The following is a 22,916-nucleotide window of genomic DNA, read 5'->3' as shown; positions in this document are numbered from 1 at the left end:
TTTCATAATTTTTAGAATGGGTGGTAGCAAGAGTGGCCAGTTCTCAATTTTTAATACACTATCTTGATGATTTTTTTTTTCTAGGCCCTTCTATTTCTCTAGATTTTTACAATTCTTGCAGACCTTTTTTGCGGTCTGTCGTGCCTTTGGTGTTCCCTTAGCTCAGGGTAAAACAGTATTTCCCACAACATGTTTAGAATTTTTAGGAACCACTACTGCCATGCAATTCAACCTTCTTTCTGAAAAAATATCTAGAATTTCAGAGCCCTTAAAGTCTATTATTAGAAAGAAAAAAAGTCTTGCTAAAAGATATGCAGCATTAGGTCTATTGGCCTTCACCACACGGATATTGCCAATGGGTAGACTGTTTTCTAGAAGACTCTATATGGCCATTGCAGGCATAAAAAGTCCCACTGCTCATATAAGAGTCACTTCTGAATTAAGAGAAGATTTATTAATTTGGAGTCATTTCTTAGCGCACTTTAATAGCAGATCTGTGTGGCAGCAGGAGTTTTTTAGATTCAGATTTTTGCTTATGCACAGACTCTGCAGGATCCTGTGGATTCACTGCCATTTGGAAAAACCATTGGTGTGCTGACAAATGGCCTGTAAGCTGGAGAAATACAAAAAAATATAGTTTTATTGGAGCTTTTTCCAATTGTTGTGAGTGCTTCCATAATAGATGACTCTTGAATAGGGATGAGCTTCGAGTTCGAGTCAAACTCATGTTCGACTCGAACATCGGCTGTTCATAAGTTCACCGAACAGCGAACAATTTGGGGTGTTCGTGGCAAATTCGAATGCCGCAAAACACCCTTTAAAAGTCTATGGGAGAAATCAAAAGTGCTAATTTTAAAGACTTATATGCAAGTTATTGTTATAAAAAGTGTTTGGGGACCTGGGTCCTGCCCCAGGGGACATGGATCAATGCAAAAAAAGTTTTAAAAACGGCCGTTTTTTCAGGAGCAGTGATTTTAATAATGCTTAAAGTCAAACAATAAAAGTGTAATATCCCTTTAAATTTCGTAGCTGGGGGGTGTCTATAGTGTGCCTGTAAAGGGGCGCATGTTTCCCGTGTTTAGAACAGTCTGACAGCAAAATGACATTTCAAAGGAAAAACGTCATTTAAAACTACTCGTGGCTATTGCATTGCTGGTCCGACAATACACGTAGAAATTCATTGATAAAAACGGCATGGGAATTCCCTGGCCGGTGGTTGTGGGGGTCTGTGGGTGGGGGGCTTATCAGAATCTGGAAGCCCCCTTTAACAAGGGGACCCCCAGATCCCGGCCCTCCCCCCTGTGTGAAATGGTAGGGGGGTGTACCCCTACCATTTCACAAAAAACTGTCAAAAATGTTAAAAATGACAAGAGACAGTTTTTGACAATTCCTTTATTTATATGCTTCTTCTTTCTTCTATCTTCCTTCATCTTCTTCTGGTTCTTCCTCCGGTGTTCTCGTCCAGCATCTCTTCTCCTCGGGCCGCTCCGCATCCATGATGGCATGGAGGGAGGCTCCCGCTCTTCTCTTCATCTTCTTCTCTTCTTCATCTTCTTCTCTTCTTCATCTTCTTCTCCGGGCCACTCCGCATCCATGCTGGCATGGTGGGAGGCTCCCGCTGTCTGACGCGTCTCCTCTTCTGATGGTTCTTAAATAATGGGGGCAGGGCCACCCGGTGACCCCGCCCCCCTCTGACGCACGGGAAATGACGGGACTTCCCTGTGGCATTCCCCGTGACGTCACAGGGAAGTCCCATCAAGTCACCATGCGTCAGAGGGGGGCAGGGTCACCGGGTGGCCCTGCCCCCCGTTATTTAAGAACCACCAGAAGAGGAGTCGCGTCACACAGCGGGAACCTCCCACCATGCCAGCATGGATGCGGAGCGGCCTGGAGAAGAAGATGAAGAAGAGAAGATGAAGAAGATGAAGAAGAGAAGAAGATGAAGAAGAGAAGAAGATGAAGAAGAGAAGAAGATGAAGAAGATGAAGAAGAGAAGAAGATGAAGAGAAGAGCGGGAGCCTCCCTCCATGCCATCATGGATGCGGAGCAGCCCGAGGAGAAGAGATGCTGGATGAGAACACCGGAGGAAGAACCAGAAGAAGAAGAAGATGAAGGAAGATAGAAGAAAGAAGAAAAAGCATTTAAATAAAGGAATTGTCAAAAACTGTCTTTTGTCATTTTTAAAATTTGTGACAGTTTTTTAGTGAAATGGTAGGGGTACTTTTGTACCCCCTTACCATTTCACACAGGGGGGCCGGGATCTGGGGGTCCCCTTGTTAAAGGGGGCTTCCAGATTCCGATAAGCCCCCCGCCCGCAGACCCCCACAACCACCGGCCAGGGTTGTGGGCATGAGGCCCTTGTCCTCATCAACATGGGGACAAGGTGTTTTGGGGGGCTACCCCAAAGCACCCTCCCAATGTTGAGGGCATGTGGCCTGGTACGGTTCGTCCCCCCCTCTTTTCCTGCGGCCTGCCAGGTTGCATGCTCGAATAAGGGTCTGGTATGGATTTTTGGGGGGACCCCACTCCGTTTTTTTTTTAATTTTGCATGGGGTTCCCCTTAAAATCCATACCAGACCTGAAGGGTCTGGTATGGAATTTAGGGGGACCCCCACATTATTTTTTTTTTTCTTAATTTTGGCCGGGGTTCCCCTTAATATCCATGCCAGACCTGAAGGGCCTGGTATGGAATTTAGGGGGACCCCCACATCATTTTTATTTTTAAATTTTGGTTCGGGGTTCCCCTGTGGGGAATTCCCATGCCGTTTTTATCAATGAACTTTTATGTGTATTGTCGGACCGGCAATGCAATAGCCGCGAATAGTTTTAAATGACTTTTTTTCCTTTGAAATGTCATTTTGCTGTCAGACTGTTCTAAACACAGGAAACATGCGCCCCTTTACAGGCATACTATAGACACCCCCCAGGTACGAAATTTAAAGGGATATTACACTTTTATTGTTTGACTTTAAGCCTTATTAAAATCACTGCTCCCGAAAAAACAGCCATTTTTAAAACTTTTTTTGCATTGATCCATGTCCCCTGGGGCAGGACCCAGGTCCCCAAACACTTTTTACGACAATAACTTGCATATAAGCCTTTAAAATTAGCACTTTTGATTATTCATGTTCGTGTCCCATAGACTTTAACTATGTTTGCGTATTCGAACAAACTTTTTTCCTGTTCGCATGTTCTGGTGCGAACCGAACAGGGGGGTGTTCGGCTCATCCCTACTCTTGAATAAACTGTTTATATTCAAAATCAAAATCTATCATAGCTCTACTCAGATATCTTGTATATAAATGTTTAAGTTTGTACATTTCTGTTAAGACCACTTACTGTATATACCAGGTAAGAATAATCTGTTGGCAGATGCTCGCTCTCATTTTCAGATGCAGCATTTTTTTGAGCTCCTGCCAGAAGCAGACAAGTATGGAACCTTATGCCCACCGCAGTTATATGAACTGATTTAGTTACTGCAAATATTGTAAATTCTCTGGCTCTCTCTACATGGTCAGGATATGTTTCTACATGGCTTTTATGGTTATCTTAAGTTCTTATTCAGAAAATGTATTACTTTTATTTGTGAATACTTTAATGGCTGCAAAATACTCCTGGGCCCATATTAATAAAATTCTTTCTGGAGTTTCATTTTTATAAATTGACATGATTTTCCTTCCTGCTTTAGCTACTTCTCTTTCTGTCAGGCTACGAAGGGCTATAGAAAATGTCAATCCTATATGAATAAAAGATTGCCAGTTACATTGGATGTTCTGCGGGGGTTGTGTTAAGTCACTAATGATGTATGTTTTTCTGCTTTTGAGCCTATTCTTTTTGGAGCAGCTTTTTCTATCTGTTTTTTGCTGCATTGCAGATATCTGAATTACTACCTTCTAGCTCTAGGTCAGTCGGGCCTCAAGCTAAAGGATGTGGTTGTGAATTCTAACAAGGTTAAGATTTTTATTAGCCATTCAAAAATGGATATATATGGTACTGGATCTTGGATAACCTTATTCATGCTCTGTTTATAATACATGCCCAGTACTGTTGCTTAACAGTTATATTGCACTAAGACCTTTGCATGGAGAATGATTGTTTTTACATATGAATAATTTGCCCCTGACAAAATATCAATTTAAGAAAGTTCTTCAGAAGTCCTAACATTTGCTTTAATTGGGGCATGTTGCCATCTCTTCCCATTCTTTCAGATTTGGGGTGGCAACAGAAAAAGCTAAGATGGGATTGATTGCTACAGCAATTAAAAAGCTTGGTAGGTGGAAATCAAATGTATGTTAGAACTAACTCTGTGTTTTGAATCATTTCAGGTAACCTGCATACAATATGGACAGTCGGCACTCATTTGTTAATTGGGCACATAGTGAAGAACGGCATCACAAAATTTAGACATGGATCCAAATCTTTTCAAAATTCTTTGATTTGGTAAGTGTGGAATGGTTTGGGAGGATATGATGGCAGAGTTGGGGAGACAGTCTTATGGTTAGCCTCACCCTGATATTTTAATCTAATTTTTCATATGTTACCTAGCTCTCATTGTTTTCTCTGAAATTATCCCTTGTCAAAAATGGTTGAATTATTTTGCTTTCAGGCCTTTTCAAAGACGTTTGAAAAAGTGTATCAATAGAGTATTAGAAAAGTATGTCTCTGGGATATGGTTTCTGCTTTAGACATGTTGATTTGGAGGGAGGGAGGTATTCCTGGATTATATCAGGAAGATGGAGTCCATCTTTCCAATATAGGTCAACACATATTTAATCTGGCTCTTCAGACATGCATCGAACAGGCCACAGTTTTTGGGCGATAGACAGTGGGGCTTGCAGTCCCCCTGTCTGTTTGGGGACAGTTTAATTCATGTGTGATTAAATTACAGCTTGAGCTGCAATAGCTGAACTGTTTTAAGTTGTTGATTAACTAAAGATGCTATGTATTTATTGGATGTTACTTTATTATAATTGTTTGTAAAAATTTTTTTAAACCAATAATAAAGGCCACGGCCCTTTAATCCCCAGATTGGTGTGGCAATTTGATGCATGTTTGTTAACATTTAGCTTGAATTCCCATGTAAAAGAAAAGGGGAAATTGGTTTCAAGGTGCTCCTTTTTCCTTTTTGGGATAGCAGCAGCAGCGGTTTCAAGGCTCCCCTGAAAACCTGGGGGCTGCTGGGGGCCTAGTGTTGGAATTCAACTAGTGACTGTCACACTAGGGGAAGCCTTGAAATCAATAACATGACCCAATGTAAGGTTCTGGAACCCTTGGGGCACAGTATAAAAAGTGGCTCAGCTCTAGGCTTGTCACCTCAGGAGGTGGCAGCTGGGAAGCTCCCCACCCTCTCTTCCCTTGTTGCATCCTGTGTTATTTGGTGGGTCATCTTAATATAAAGGGGGCAGTTGTTTAAATAAATTGATGTGTTGTTCAATTACAGCTTGAGCTGCAATTGCGGAGCTGTTTTTACTTGTTAATGAGTGATTAAACTTGATTGATTTCATGTGAATCCAATAAATACATATCTGTGCAGTACAAAAAATACATTTAAATATACAGAAATCTATGTATATAATAGTCGCCAGCTGAAACACCAGAGGAATATTTCATATCACCTCCATAAACAATGAATGATAACAAGGTGCAGCACAACTACATAAAAAGTCTAGATAAAGGAGAAGAAAAATACCAAACTGAAAAGTCCATCAGATAGAAGATGTTCAATAAAGTGATGAAAAAGTGGTTAGGAATATTTCAGCAGCCTCAGGTGTAGGCTCCACCACCAGTAGTAATACAAGCCACACACCTCAAGATATTGACCTCTGAACCAACAGGATGGCAAAATGCGCTTTCCCATCAAGGGTTAAGACATCCAAGGAGTTTGGCTTCAGTAATTCAGGCATGGTAAGTTCCCTAACATAAAAAATAAAGGCAAACCAATAGTGCTCTCTGTATCGGTAGCTTTAATGTATAGGATAAAATACTCACATATAAACGGCTTGCAGCCAGGCATAAAAACATATACAAATCCACCTCTCGATGCAGACTCAAGATAGCAGCAGGTGACTTCACATGAAAGCTTCCTCCTCCCATATGTGTTACGTCCAAAAGAACTTGGTCAGTGGGGTGAAGCTAGTGAGTCACCTGAAACTTAGAGTGTCAGTGCCATAGTAACAGTAGACGACAACACAGCACAGCAGAAGAGTCTAACATGTAAACTGCCGCCCATCCCCATAAGAAACTTGCGGGAATGTAGAAATACTACAATAATTCAGGCCATCAAATAGTAAAAGACTTATACAGTCACCAATCCTAGAAATATATTTATAATCATAGAGTAAAAATCCCATTACATTTTAAAAGGATATATATGTCACCCACTACTATCCTTCACAATAAAATAGCCTCAACAGTCGTATATTAAACTATCATATAAAAGGTAAAAAAAAGGAAAGAAAACACAGCTTGTAATTACCACTAATATCCTGTATAATCATCAAATTATTATGATCACAACAAAAAAAAAATTTTTTGACCACACAGGAAAAAACTTAAAAAAAAAAAAAATTTATTTTACAAACACTTTTATAATAAAAGCCTCACTAAAAAAAAATGGTATCTATCAGATATAAAACAGTTGAGATCAAAATCAACATTCAGTGCCCCTGGAGTAGGGATGAGCCGAACACCCCCCGGTTCGGTTCGCACCAGAACCTGCGAACGGACCGATAGTTCGCGCGAACTTTCGAACCCCGTTAAAGTCTATACGACTCGAACGTGAGAAATCAAAAGTGTGAATTTTAAAGGCTAATATGCAAGTTATTGTCCTAAAAAGGGTTTGGGGACCTGGGTCCTGCCCCAGGGTACATGTATTAATGCAAAAAAAGTTTATAAAATAGCCGTTTTTTCAGGAGCAGTGATTTTAACAACACTGCAACCCCTCACAGAAACTCTAGTTGGAGCACATGAATGAGCCCTGCTGCAAATTATTGCAGCAAAAATTGTAATTACACACCCCTGTTAAACAGTGGCTGAAAAATTGGGCCTTAACCAATGGTGTCACAACACTGCAAGCCCTCACAGATACTCTAGTTGGAGCGCAAGAACTAGCCCTGCTGCAAAGAATTGCATCAAAAATTGTAATTATACACCCCTGTTAAAAAGGGGCTGAAAAATTGGGCCTTAGGCACTGGTGCTGGTGCCACAACACTGCAACCCCTCACAGATACTCTAGTTGGAGCACAGGAATGAGCCCTGCTGCAAAGTATTGCATCAAAAATTGTAATTATACGCCACGTTAACCTCCCTGGCAGTATGATTATTTCAGATTTTAGGTGCTGAAAGCGGTACCATTATTTTGCATGGCAATTTGTCATTTTATATTGTAGGCCTGTAATTCTTAGGAATATCTCACTTAAATTTGTCCAAACCAGAGTCTAGTAGACATCCCGGGTATGATAAAGTCTGAAAAACGAAATCATACATTATAATATAATAAATAACTATAATTATACCAAATAATAATATAATAATAATAAAAATTATTCAATAATGTAATCAAATCAAAAACACTGAAATTTGCTCAATTGCAGAATTGCCGCTGTCATTACTTTTCAGTGTTTGATGACGGATCTCCCCACAAATCACTATCGCTCAATTCTGCAAGTGATTCTAATTTATTATTGCTGTTTTCTAGCTGGTCTAAAACCACTTTTGATGTAAAGGGACGGTTTTGGTTGCTATGGACAATCTCTAGTTTCCAGGCAGAAAGAACAGTTTTTATAATATAAAACTGCATGCAGGGTACTGGACAAACCACTAGGGACAAAAGGGATGTGAAATAAATTCATGCAATAATGTAATCTGTAAGATTACATTATACTGTATGTATTGTGTGTGTTTCACTTTTTGAATTTGGCGCCATTCTCCGTCCCCATGTGGCGCAACGCTCGCAGGGAACAGAGCCCAGCTCCGTGATGAATCGAGCGGAGGATGAGCCGCTCACACTGCGGGGAGACATCGCAGGATCCAGAGGACAAGGTAAGTAAGCTCTTCCTGGATCCTGCAATGCGATCCTGAGTCTGGCTTGGGGTTACCGCTTTTGCTACTGAAATTCCACCCCGAGCCAGGCTCAGGAATACCGCCAGAGAGGTTAAACAGGGGCTGAAAAATTGGGCCTTAGCCACTGGTGGCGGTGCCCAGAGCCAAAAATGTTCTTACAAGCCATCAGCATGAAAATCGAGGAGGAAGAGGATAGTCACTCAGCAAAACAGAATAGTCAATCAGCATAGGCAGTCTTGAAGGGATCTCACATTAAAAAAAAAATTATTCGGTTACATCAGCATCAGGTGCTTGGTAGCTGGTGATCCAAGGCTGATTCATTTTTATGAAGGTCAGCCGATCGACCGATTCGGTGGACAGGCACACCCTGTGATCGGTTACAAAGCCTCCAGCAGCACTGAATGTGCGTTCTGAAAGAACGCTGGATGCAGGACAAGCCAGTAGCTCAATTGCATACTGTGCAAGCTCTGGCCAGTAATCCATCCTCAAGACCCAGTAACCCAGAGGATTTTCAGTGGGAAAGGTGTCCAAGTCTGATCTTGCCCCTAGGTATTCCTGCACCATGTAAATCAGACGCTGGCGATGGTTGCTGGAACCGATCATACCTCGGGGCTGCGGACTAAAAAATTGTCTGAACGCATCGGACAAATGGCCACCTTCTCCACCGCTCCTTCTGTGACTGACCGAAGCCTCAGCAACACGTTGTCCAGGACCAGGAATTTGTAACCTCCCAGGCTGTGGAAACGCATTGCACAAACCTTTCTGCAAGGCCTCCCGAAGATGTTTCATCCTCTGCTCCCTCTGCAATGGCAAGATATGGTCCGCAACCTTACCCTTGTAACATGGATCAAAGAGGGTTGCCAGCCAGTAATGATCCCTCTCCTTGATACCACGAATATGAAGATCCTTCCACAGGCTGTGCAGGATCAGGGAGGCAATGCAGCGTAGGTTTGCTGAGGCATTCAGTCCGGAGTCCTCTGGGTCACTAAGGATGACATGATCTGCAGCCACCTCCTCCCAGCCACGTACAAGTCCATGGATTTCTTGGGACTGTAAATGATTCCTTGAAGACTGCTGCTGATGCTGAGTGCTAGGTTCCACCTCCATGCTAAAACAATCCTCCTCGTTCTCTTCCTGTGTGACAGGCGGGCCAGCAGGAACACTGTCTGGATAAAGGGGGCCTTGAGAGGTAAGGAAGTCTTCCTCTTCCTCCCTCTGTTCTGCCTCAAGTGCCCTGTCCATTATTTCACGCAGCGTGTGCTCCAACAGGTGGACAAGAGGGACAGTGTCACTGATGCATGCACTGTCACTGCTCACCATCCTTGTGGCCTCCTCAAATGTGACAGGACAGTGCATGCATCCCTGATCATGACCCACTGGTGCGGGGAATAAAAACAAGCTCCCCTGACCCTGTCCTGGTGCCATAGTCCCACAGGTACTCATTGATGGCCCTCTGCTGCGTGTGCAGCCGCTGCAGCATGGCCAACGTCGAATTCCACCTGGTGGGCATGTCACAGATTAGGCGGTTCTTGGACAGGTTAAATTCCTTTTGGAGGTCAGCCAGCCAAGCACTGGCATTATATGAAAGGCAGAAATGCACACAGACTTTCCTGGCCTGCCTCAGGAGATCCTGTAAGCCCGGGTACCTACCCAAGAACTGCTGCACCACCAAGTTAAGGACGTGAGTCAAACAGGGCACATGAGTCAGGTGTCCCTGTCAGAGGGCGGAGGGAAGGTTGGTGCCATTGTCGTAAACCACCATTCCTGGCTTAAGCTGGCGTGGCGTCAACCACCTCTGAGCCTGCCCCTGCAGAGCTGACAGAATCTCTGCCCCGGTATGGCTCTTGTCCCCCAAGCACCCCAGCTCAAGCACCGCATGGCATCTTTTTGCCTGTGTACTTGCATAGCCCCTTGAACGCCTATGGAGCACCGCTGGTTCCGAGGACAAATCAGCACAGGAAGAGGCCATGGAGGAAGAAGAGGGGGTGGAGGAGAGAGGTGTGGCAGAATCACCACTAGTAGCATTTTGGAGGTGTGGTGGCGGAACAACCTCCATCACTACTGCAACCTGTCCTGCATCCTTCCCAGCTGCCAGCAGAGTCACCCAGTGGGTCATGAAAGATAGGTAATGTCCCTGTCCATGCCTGCTGGACCATGAGTCAGCGGTAATATGCACCTTACCGCTGACCGCCCTGTCCAGCGAGGCCAAGACATTGCCCTCCACATGCCGGTAGAGAGCTGGAATCGCCTTCCGTGAAAAAAAGTGACGTCTGGGAACCTGCCACTGAGGAGCCACACATTCCACAAACTCACGGAAGGGGGCAGAGTCTACCAACTGAAAAGGCAGCAGTTAAAGTGCTAGCAATTTAGCCAAGCTAGCATTCAACCGCTGGGCATGTGAATGGCTGGGAGCGAACTTCTTTTGGCGGTGCAGCAGCTGGGGCAGGGAAATTTGCCTGGTACAATCGGACGTTGATGTACCGATAACAGATTGCCCGCAAGTACTTGGCAGTGACACACTAATTCTACACCTTCATTCCTCTCAGTGCAGGTTTCTGAGAGGACTGAAGGTATAGTGGGGTCGGAGATCCCAGCTGATGAGGAGCAAGGAGAGGTCCGCTTTGTTCTTTGGTGTGGGTCTTTTAGGTACGCTTACCAACGGACTGCATGGCAGGTCGACATATGTCTGGTCAAGCATGTGGTGCCCAAGCAGCTGCTGTTTTGGCCACGCGAGATACGCTTCAGACATATGTTGCAAATAGCAATGGTGCGATTTGCTGCACACGTCTCAAAAAAGGCCCGCATCAAAGAACTTTTTGAATAACGCGCAGAGACAGCAGCGTCCTGCACATGTGGAGCTCTGCAGTGTGATGCAGTCGGTTGGCTGCCCTTAAGCTGGCCCCTGGAGGGCATCCTGCCTCGTTGGAGATGTGCCTCCTCCTCTCTCCTATCAGGCACCCATGTAGAGTCAGTGACCTCATCATCCCCTCCCTCTTCATCACTGGAGCAAATCTGGCAGTATGCTGCAGCTGGGGGAACATGACTGCCAGTTTGCTGTCCTTCTTGGGAACCCCCTCTCTCTGGGCTCACGTAACTGCCTTCCTCAAGCTGGGTACCATCATCGGACCTTTCAAAACGCTGCGCATCCTCCTGCAGCATATACCCAACACTATGGTCAAACAGTTCGGGGGACTCCTCAGGACATGGTGGGGCTAGGGAAGGAGTAACTGATGCCATTGAGCCGAGGGAAGAGGCCGCTTTGGCAGCTGCTTTGGCAGATAACGTACCCTGAGCCTGGGTGAGAGAGGATGAGGAGGATGAGGACAGCTTGGTCATCCACTCTACCAACTCTTCTGCATGTTGCAGCTCAACACGGCCAGCTGCCTGAAAAAAAGGACAAGCATGCCCCACAGCCACGTGCTGATGAGGATGCACTGTGTCCATGACCAGCACTGTTGCCTCTAGACACAGAGCCTGCTTGCCCTCTTTTATTGGCCTGTGTGTGTCTGCCTCTCCTTGTTGGCCTTCCAGACATACTATCTTTGATGTATTGGAATAGGTACACAAGGAATTGTCTGCAGTCAGCTTTAGCTGCACACTGTGCCCAGTAAACAGTACACTGACTTAATAAACTGCAGCTTAGCTCAATCAACTGCCTGTATTATTAGGAATAGAACAGGAATAGTCTGCAGTCAGCTTTACCAGCACACTGAGCCCAGTATACAGTACACTGACTTAATAAACTGCAGCTTAGCTCAATCAACTGCCTGTATTATTAGGAATAGAACAGGAATAGTCTGCAGTCAGCTTTACCTGCACACTGAGCCCAGTATACAGTACACTGACTTAATAAACTGCAGCAAGAATAACAGAAACACTCTGAAGTGAGATCTAGCTAAACTGAATACAGTGTATATATACATATACAACTCCTGGGATGCATGTATATACTAAATACACTGACTGCAGCTACCTGAATCACCTGCCTGCTCTATCTAACTGAAATGAAATGAAAGGACACTCTGACTCTCTATCTCTCTCACGCGCCGCAACACACTACACAAGGCTGGCACGCAGGCGGCCTTATATAGTGTTGGGCGTGTACCTACTCCCCTGAGCCATGATTTGCAAAAGGCACCCTTCCTTTGGCCAATTATGGCTCTCTGTGCAACGGGGCTGTGATTGGCCAAAGCACACAGATCATAGTGCACGCTTGGCCAATCATCAGCCAGCAATGCACCGCGATGCCGCAGTGAATTATGGGCCATGACGCGCCACTCGAATTTGGCGCGAATGGCCCATAATGTTCGAAATTTGGCGAACGGCCGAACAGACAATGTTCGAGTCGAACACGAGTTCGACTCGAACACGAAGCTCATCCCTACCCTGGAGTAAGTATTGGGTTTCAAAAATCCAGAAAGATTACCTTTGGCTAAGGCGCCTAATAAAATGTTTTTTTAACCCTATCTATGCCCCAGAAGCGTAAGCCAGTGAGTCTCTGTGTGGTCAAAAAAAACATTTTATTTGGTATGGTCATAATATTTTGATGATTATACAGGATATTAGTGGTAATTATAATGTGAAAGTGCAGTGCTTCTTTATTTATTAGTGGTAATTACAAGCTGTGTTTTCTTTCCTTTTTTTACCTTTATATGATAGATTGTAGTATAAGACATCACTTTTAATTGAGGCTATTTTAATGTGAAGGATAGCAGTGGTTAACATATACATCCTTTTAAAATATAATGGGATTTTTACCTTATGATTATAAATATATTTCTAGGCTTAAACGAGGAACTAGAGATTAATACCATATTATAGTTATTCAGCTGCATGTGTGTATATGTAACCTTATTCTCATTTTAATTTTTTCAGATGCCAAAATACATTCCAATACACATAATCGCCATATAATAAAAATTCTATCAAATACATTTTCCTTATTCGCATTGAGAAAGTGTGTAAGTATTGGTTAGTCTCTATGCTACATCAGTCACATAGACCTGTCCATTAGATTCATAGGAGACTTTTTATCAATCCATCCATAAATATTGTATTCTAATACATATTACAATTTGATTAAACACACACAGATGTGCCCCTCTTCCCCTTATGGTTCAGCATACTATATCATGATTATATCATGTGCATGTGTAATGATTGTTTCTTGCTGTTGATACATCTGTTTTTAAATTGTCGCTTAAAGATGTATTTTTAAGACTTATTAGGCTTTCTTTGGGTCCTGTCGTGTGTGTACGCACATGTGCGACTTGTGTGCGCACATGTGCCTGTACACATGTTCTTTTACTGTATACATCATGTTGGTATGTGCGTGCATAGCTGTTGCAAGAGTGTGTGCGCGTACCGGTATGTGGGGATATACTTCATCTCAAACTGATCAAAAATCGTGATACACATTGTTCATTGTTCAATTTTATATTTGTTTTTATTGTAATCCTCTCCATTTCCTTCCCCCTCCCCTCTTTTCAAAACCATGTGCATTAATGTTTTCCAAGCATAATGATAATGTGTTCTTTTATATAAGTTTTTAATATAATCTTTTATATAATGTTCAAATAACATTTTATTGTTTGTTATAATTTGCATACACCCTGTTAGTCTCAATTGTGAACAGTGTTTTAGTGGCCTATCCTTATCTAATAAAGAGATGATGTTTGCTGTGCGGAGCATTTAAACTTGCCCTTTCCCCTCTTCTGTATCACTTGTGAAAGGGGCGTGCATGCTCCGTACGAGCCTCGTGCATGCTTTGAAACGCATTGTGGTTTCTCCCTTCCACCCCGGTGACGTCACACACCTATGGGCGCTGCGTTTCAAGCTGGTTCCTCCCAGCCAACTCGGAACAATACAGCACTTGCTGGTGTCTTCCTGCTTCACCGCCATTGTCGCAGGATGTGTACATCCCCAGACCAGAGGTGTTGTGGCCTGCTCCCATGGTTTTCCTTCCCCTAGATGAGCCAATCATCCTTTACCTGATGTGAGTGTTCATATGTTACTTGCCATTGCACAATAACTATTGCACTTAGAGGCGCTTTTCTGTTTTTTCTTTTCATATTGTATCTCAGAGTCTGCTTCACTCCAGAGAAAAGCTTTGTCCTTAATGCTTTTCTTCCACTTAAGAAATCTCCATCATAAATCATCATCATCATTAAGACTTTTTGTCCTTTCCCCATGGACGTTTTATTTCCCATATTTCCTGCCATGGACTTTTTTAACCCATTTCCCATTTTCTGTATGTTCTCTATAAACATCCAGGGCTCTAGCATTTCCAATTTTTTTTGTATCTTCAGCTGAAGTCTTTTTGAGCTGCCAGGATTGTCTATTTATTATTCATTGTTTTTTGGTTATTACTTAATTGTCATTGTCCTTGTCATCCTCTCTTTGTATAATTTTGTATTGACAATATGCTATAGTCCCTATTATCATTTAACATTCTTGTTTTATTAGCTGTATTCTTGTTGTTTACTTGTATCCACGGGTACAATTTTATCTCAATAACAATTTGCTTGTTCACCATGGATATAATTTAGTGAGATAGAATATCATAAATATGACATACTTGAAACATTATATACCACTCTTCCTCCTGACATTTTTTGCAGCACAGCCAACCTCACACGTTCAGATCGATACATATTTTGTGGCAAAAAATTTGAGAGACTCATCCACACTAGCCAATGTCCATTGGTGGGATCAGTTCTTCCTTAAATAATATCTAAAAGAAAAAATCTCTCCCAGAGGCCTCAGGGTCCTTAAAACCCGCTCCTCCCTGACCCTGTTCATTCTAGGGACTGGGAAGGAGTAGCAGAATTCTGTACAACAAAATGGATAATAATCCTTATTAGTCAAAGACACATTAAATATGATGAATTGGTACATCATATACAAATGGTACCATCAGATATTCCCACATATCACCAAAAGATCCCTGCAACTTGGTTAGATACTTTAAAAAAGAATATGAAAAATAAAGAAGATTCCCTCATCCCGACTAAATTAGGTTAATTTAAACGAGATCTTGACGATTATTGTGGTAATAAGATTTTTTCATGGAAACGCAATAATTCTATACCTGCCTTAATGTCTCTATCCTAAGGTTCCGTCAAGTGGTTCAACTAGGTGTTTAGGACCCGGTACCACCCACCCCAACAATCTGCAGCCATGACACAACATCACAATCCGCAGGTCCTATCACTTTAAATAGAAAAAAATGACCACCCAAAAGGGGCACACCTAAACAAACATCTCAGGCAAAACAATTGGTCCCCAAAAAAACCTTTTCATCCTCCAACATTGCAGTCCAGTCAAACATCTCTAATAACATTAGCCACTTCCTTGGGATCTCGGTTATCCTCAGTCAACCCAGATTCTTTCTCTACAGTAACACATATAAACCCATTATCCCTTACGAAAGATTTGTGTCCATCTATAGTTTCGTCCTCCACGTCTACGGCCTCTACATCTACCATCATCAGTAACTAGGCTCATAATCACCAGCCCCCCTCACCCACTACCACAATTGATATTAGAGATGGTGATTTCAATAGCGGTGAGATACTGTCCGAATCCTCTTTACTTTCTTTTTTTTAGAGAACATCCCCAATCCAAAATCCAGACTAAAAAGAAAACACACAGACGAGGGTGTAGGGGTGGACATAGGAAACCCAAATCTAAGTGCCAAACTGCGGAAACTGTGAAACATTTTAAATGTATCCTCTCACATGTTATCCTCTGAAGACATTTCCTTACTGAGCAGAGGTCTCACTTTTGCCCCCCCCCCCCCCCCCACTACACAATCCAATTCCTTCTTATTGTTTAAGGACCTTAACAAATTTTTTTAGGAATCCTACCCTCAAAAGATTCTTCAATATCAAATCTAAAAAGGATATAAACTTGGATCTAGATACCACCTTGACAGTAATAAATAATCTAGAATCCATCCCAGACGATTATTCAGAGAGCTCCATCAGTATATATAATTCATGCCTAGAATCTGGTTATATAGATATGGATCTAGACTAAGATCTGAACTTATTCACACAACACCTCCAAACATCCCCCCCAATGTACATACCCAATTACAACCTAAAGCAGCCTTTTATCCCACTAAATCCAAGGGACCTTATCTTGAAGCCTTCAATAGAGCGGTGTTCTCAGAATTTCAAAAACTATGCCACCAGTTCAATAACACTAGTAAATATCGATAACACAATCTACCCGCCAGTGAATTGGCCGCCTTAAAACAATTCACCAATAATCCTAATCTAGTCATAAAGCCAGCAGACAAATAGGGAAGGACTCCAAGACAGAACTGATTACGTTACGGAAAGCCATGAGACTACTCTCAGACTCTGGAACATACCAAAAACATCCCCAAGATCCTCTGCCATCATTCAAAATAGAGGCAGAGCAATTAATTCATAGGGCCATCTCTGATCAGGTTATTTATAAAAAAGAGGCCTCCTTTTTACAAACACCATACTTCTATCATCTGTCAAAAGTGCACAAAGACCAACAACACCCCCCAGGTAGACCTATTGTGGCATAGATGAATAGCGTCACCAGTGGTTTCTCTTTATACATTAACTCCTTTTTACAACCGTTAGCTCAGAATCTTCAATCGTATATACGTGATTCTATACACTTATTGGAACTCTTGGCCCCTTATACATGGGAAGAAAGCTACTCCTGGTTGTCCTTGGATGTAAACCCATTCCCCCCCACACAGGTATGTTAGCCACACAACATTTTCTATCAAAAGACCCCATGTTAAGTACCAAACAGGCATCTTTCATCCTAGATGCCACTCTTTTTTGCCTCACACATAACTATTTCTTTTTTGAGGGTGATTTCTATCTACAAACTCATAGCACAGCAATGGGGGGCCAATTTTGCACCCTCATATGCCAATTTAACCATGGGTTATTGGGAGAATCAGTTTATATGGAAACACAATCCCTTTGCGAAACATCTTGTCTTCTATGGCAGATATATTGAGGACATCTTCATCATCTGGGATGCCACCCCCCCCCCCGATAGGGGACTTTGTCATACATTGCAATGCCAATGACCTTGAGCTCTCTTTTACCTCGGTCTGGAATCAAGATAGTCTAGCTTTTTTAGATCTTGAGTTTGGCCATGACCATATTAAAATATTTGCCCCTAATTACACCAAATCTACTGCAGGAAACTCCTATCTGCACTTTGACAGCTGTCATCACCCTCCGTGAGTAAAAAATATACCAAAAGGGCAGTTCTGTCGTTTAAGACAGAATTGCACTAGAGGCTGTGACTATATTGCCCAGAGTACCCACCTTAAGCAAAAAATTCCTGAAAAGGGATACCCGGAAATATTGGTGGATCAAGCCTATACCACCTTTCTTCCAGGTAAAAAAACTGAAGGTTATAAAACCTCCTGATAATCCCACCTGTTCGGTTTATACCTAGGTATTATGGTCAATATAAGAGAATGGAGCACATTCTTAATAAACATTGGAATACTCTTAAACAAGATCCTCATCTCAACACCATTCTCTGCGATAAACCAAAAGTTACTTATAGGAGGGGCCCCTATATTAAAAAAGAAATAGCGTCCAGTAAATTGAAGTGCATTAAAGAAAAAAACCCGCCATGCCTAATCCCCCTTAAAGGGATGTATTCCGTTGCAATAAAGCTTTATGCAAGACTTGTGAATTTGTGAGACATGGGCAAAAAACTTTAAATATAAAGATAGGACTTATAACAGACAATTTTTACAACTGTTCCACCGATTATGTGGTATATTTCCGCACATGCCCTTGCAAACTTTTATATGTTGGCCGTACCATCCATCCACTGAGACAATGCTTTGGTAAACACTGTCGTTTCATGAAGGTTTATTGCAACAAACATAGTGTACCACAACATCTTCTAGAATACCACAATAAATCTACCAAAGGTCTCCAGGTTGGGTTTGGACATATACTCTTGATACCCATGCACACAGCGGCTTAAACGAGGAACTAGATTAGTACCATATTATAGTTATTCAGCTGCATGTGGGTGTATATATAATCTCATTCTCATTTTTTCAGATGACCAAATACATTCCAATATTCATAATCACAATATAATAAAAACTCTATCAAATACATTCCTTATTCGCATCGAGAATGTGTGTAAGTATTGGTTAGTCTCTATGCTATATAAGTCACATAGACCTGTCCATCAGAATCATAGGAGGCTGATTACTTTTTATCAGTCCATCCATAAAAATATTGTATCCTAATACATATTACAATATGATTACACATGCAGACATGCCCCTCTTCCCCTCATGGTTCAGCCTAGTATATCATGATTACATCATGTGCATGTGTAATGATTGTTTCTTGCTATTGATACATCTGTTTTTAAATTGTCCCTTAAAGATGTATTTTCAAGACATATTAGGCTTTTTTGGGTCCTTTTTCACGTGTGTGTGCTCATATGTGCGACTTGTGTACGTGCATGTGCCTGTACACATTTTATTTTACTGTATACATCATGCTCTTCCTGTGTTGGTAAGTGCGTGCATACCTGTTCCAGGCGTGCGCATACGCATTTGGGTATATACTTAATCTCAAACCGATCAAAAATCGGGACACACATTGTTAAATTTAATATGTGTTTTTATTGTAATCCTCCATTTCCTTCCCCCTCCCCTGTTTTAAGAATCATGTGTATTAATGTTTTCCAAGCATAATTATGTGTTCTTTTATATAATATTTTAATATCATATTTTATATAATTTTCACACAAATTATGTTTTATTGTTTGGTATAATTTGCATACACCCTGTTAGTCTCGATTGTGTTCAGGTGAACTGTGTTTTAGTGACCCATATTTTGTCCAATAGTTAGATGATGCTCGCTGTGCAGAGCATTTAAACTAGCCCCTTTCCCCTCGCTCTGTAGCACTTGAGAAAGGAGCGTGCATGCTCCGTACGAGCCTCGCGCATGGTCTGAATTGTGTTGTGGTTTCTCCCTTCCACCCTGGTGACGTCACAAACCTATGGGTGCTGTGTTTCAAGCTGGTTCCTACTGACCAACCCGGAACAATACAGCACTTGTCGGCGTCTTCCTGCTTCATCGCGATTATTGCGGCATGTGTACATCCCCGGACCAGAGGCTTTGTGGACTGCTCCCGTAGTTTTCCTTCCCCTAGATGAGCCAGTCATCCTTTACCTGATATGAGTGTTCATATGTTACTTGCCATTGTACAATAAATAGTGCACTTAGAAGCGCTTTTCTGTTTTTTCTTTTCATAAATGTTTCTAGGATTAGTGACTGTATAAGTCTTTTACTATTTGGTGGCCTATTTTATTGTAGTATTTCTACATTCTCGCAATTCTCTTATGGGGATGGGTGGTGGTTTAAATGTTAGACACTTCTGCTGTGCTGTGTTGGCATCTCCTGTTACTATGGCACTGACACTCTATATAAGATCTGGGTGACTCACTAGCTCCACCCCACATCGAACGGTGGATTTGTGTATGCTGTTATGCCTGTCTGCAAGCCATTTATATGAGTATTTTACCTTATACAATAAAGCTTTTTTTAAAAACAAGTTGATTGATAGGGGAAAACGCCTGGAGATGAATTAGAAGGCAGTCAGGAACGACTAGTAGGAGTATTAGGTGGTAATCTGTATAGGAAAAAGTGAACCAGTTACCTTTGTAGAAATTGTTCGGCAACAGTTATGTGAATCCCTATTCACATAACTGTTGCTGAACAATTTCTACAAAGGTAACTGGTTCACTTTTTCCTATACAGATTACCACCTAATACTCCTACTAGTCGTTCCTGACTGCCTTCTAATTCATCTCCAGGCATTTCCCCCTATCAATCAACTTGTTTTCAAAAAAAGTGTGAGTTCTTTTGAGGCTTTTATGCCCTATTTAACCTATGCATAGCTAATTATTCTCTTTTTTTCTCTAAAATTAAATGTTTTAGACTACTTCTAATCTCATATAACTACCACCACTCCTTAACCTTCAATATATCCAATCGCCAGGTTTTCTATGTGCCCCCTGCAAGCATAATATACGGTGCAGCCTGTCCTCCCCCCGCCCGGGGGCCCCCTGCCGCGCCTCCCCAGGGTGTCTGCTGTTCAGGTATGTTCAGGGTCCTGGGATCATTTTAGGGTTGCCCTCTTGTGTGAGATTGCCCCGCCACAACATTTAAACACCCAGCAATGTCCACATTAATTGATATCCCGATGTTTTTGTATCTCTATGCATAGATCCTTTTATACTGCAATAAGCTCTTGTTCCCTGAGGAAGCCAATGCTTTGGCGAAACATGTAGGAAACTGAGCACTTACTTCGAAGGCCGTCTCCATCTGGCCCACCTTATTACATTAGGGTCATACGTACCATATATGCTTTTTGCTGCTAACTATTTTATTGTTTTTTCTATGTATTGAATATTGTGTAATAAAATATTTGTAATTTTATATCTTTTTTTTTTGCATCTTTCTCATATATTGTGCCTGAGCACCGTTATAATCCCCTGTCCCTCTATTTATCTACTATTTAACTATTTTTTGGGATGAGGTGCTGTATCTAAACTAACCATCTAGCCACACCTGCATTTTGTGGCTGATATTTACCTACACACATTTTCATCACTTTATTGGACATCTTTTATCTGATGCACTTTTAAGTTTGAGATTTTACTTCTCCTTTATCTGGACTTTTTATGTAGTTGTGCTGCACCTTGTTATGTATTTATTGGATGTTACTTTATTATAATGATTTGTAATATATTTTTAAAGGCAATATTAAAGGTTGCAACCATTTAATCTCCAGACTGGTATGGTAATTTGATGCATGTTTGTTGAAGTTAACATTTAGCTGCTTGCAATACCATGATTGCACATGCATATATATATACAGTTAGTACTGAGCAATAAAATGAATGGAGAAGAAAATACTCATTATTTAAATGTAATTAAAAGCAATATATTTTCTGATGAAATGGAGCACAGTATAAATATACCAAGGCATTTGTATACACAGCAACAGAATTAGAACAAATCAAAATAATTTTCCCTAAAATCTGAACCGCAAATTCTAATTCATCCAGCACTGACATCCTTGTAATCTACTACATTATACACAATATTATTTAAACATGAACAACATTTTTTTTGCAGCTGCTCTGTGCTGTCAACACTGAAGTCTTGGTGAGGAATTTTCAGCAGCCACCCTGCAAAATGGAAATATGTACGTATATTCTGAATACATTGTTACCCAAACACATTCAGCTGCCAGACAAAAGGCCCAGAAAATAAAAACCAGTTCCGCCCACTGCAAATTCTCTGGTCGTGTACAGCTGCCTTATGCTGACAGTACGGAAATACATAATTCACAGTCTAATTACAGGACGCTTCAGTGCTTTTTCCTATCGCTCAGAATAAAAAAACGTTAAAAAAAACAGAGCATTTCAAATCCCCTGTTAATGGAAATTCAGATACTCTGTTCACAGGCAATTGAGCCAAAGGTTTGAATTTTGCAGGCATAGAAGATTTGTTTTATTTGTAAAATAAAATAAACAATCTACCTTTATATTTAAGTATATAATACTTAAGGAATTACAATTACCCAATAATCTTTCCTCTCTATTTTGCTACTGTAGTTAAGCAACAAATAGCAATATACATTAAGATGTATATTAAAAAATATATATATCACTCTGCGAATGTCTGGGCATTTGCACAGGCTTTGCCCCATAATGTTTTTAATACGTTTATTTCCTACGATTGTCAGCTCCATCTAATGACCATAATACAGCATTTTCCTGATTTAGTTTTTTCAGGAAAATACTACAATATGGTGGTGACTAGATGGAGCAGATGAACACAGAAAAATAATAACATATTAGTCACATCACTGGGATTATTCGTGACAGCAGTGCCAATGCTCAGGCACTCGCACAGCAGATTGTTTTATAAATGCACCCCACAGAGTACAAAATTTGCATATATATATATGCATTATGTATAATATTAGGTATGCTAATCTTGAAGTGGTACTCCTCTCTTGCAAAAAAAAAAAAATAACCCTCTCCAGTTCAGGTATATACAGTACATTGCAAGGATTTATAGCAGGGATATGCAATTAGCGGACCTCCAGCTGTTGCAAAACTACAAGTCCCATCATGCTCTGCCTCTGGGTGTCATGCTTGTGGCTGTCAGAGTCTTGCTATGCCTCATGGGACTTGTAGTTCTGCAACAGCTGGAGGTCCGCTCATATCCCTGATTTAGAGCAACCTTCATTGCAGTTTTACCTACTGCTCTGTTGAAACATTTGTGTGTATCCCATTTACTTTCTACTGTCCAATTTCTGAGTAAGAAGGCCTGTCTGTTCTAATCATATAATTAATCCCAGTGTTGTAGTAAGAAAAAAATAAGATAAAATACTGCGCCAACCCCAAATGTGAGCAGCCAACACAACAATAAGACTAATTGTGAACAAATATATAAAGTGAAATGTGTAGCGCTAATAATGTGTAAGGCAAGTAAACCTAACAAACCTTAATAAAGAATATGATACAAAAATGTGTATCTCATGATAAAGAGCACATAAATATATGAATTTGATGAATATTTATATTTAATGAATATAAATATTTGTTCCACACAGTGAGTGTATATAAAGAGCCACATGTGATAGCAAGTCGCAAGGAAGTCGCATGACTGAAAAAGGAAAATACTAGTGTGAGTGATCTAATATTAGTGAATTAATAATAAAAACACACTGTAATAGAAAAATACTTAATAAAACAAACCCATGTATGACCATAAATGTGTGATAAA

The sequence above is a fragment of the Aquarana catesbeiana genome, linkage group LG02 (genome assembly GCF_042186555.1).
Source record: "Aquarana catesbeiana isolate 2022-GZ linkage group LG02, ASM4218655v1, whole genome shotgun sequence".
Lineage (NCBI taxonomy): Eukaryota > Metazoa > Chordata > Amphibia > Anura > Ranidae > Aquarana > Aquarana catesbeiana.
This window is presented reverse-complemented; position numbering follows the sequence as displayed.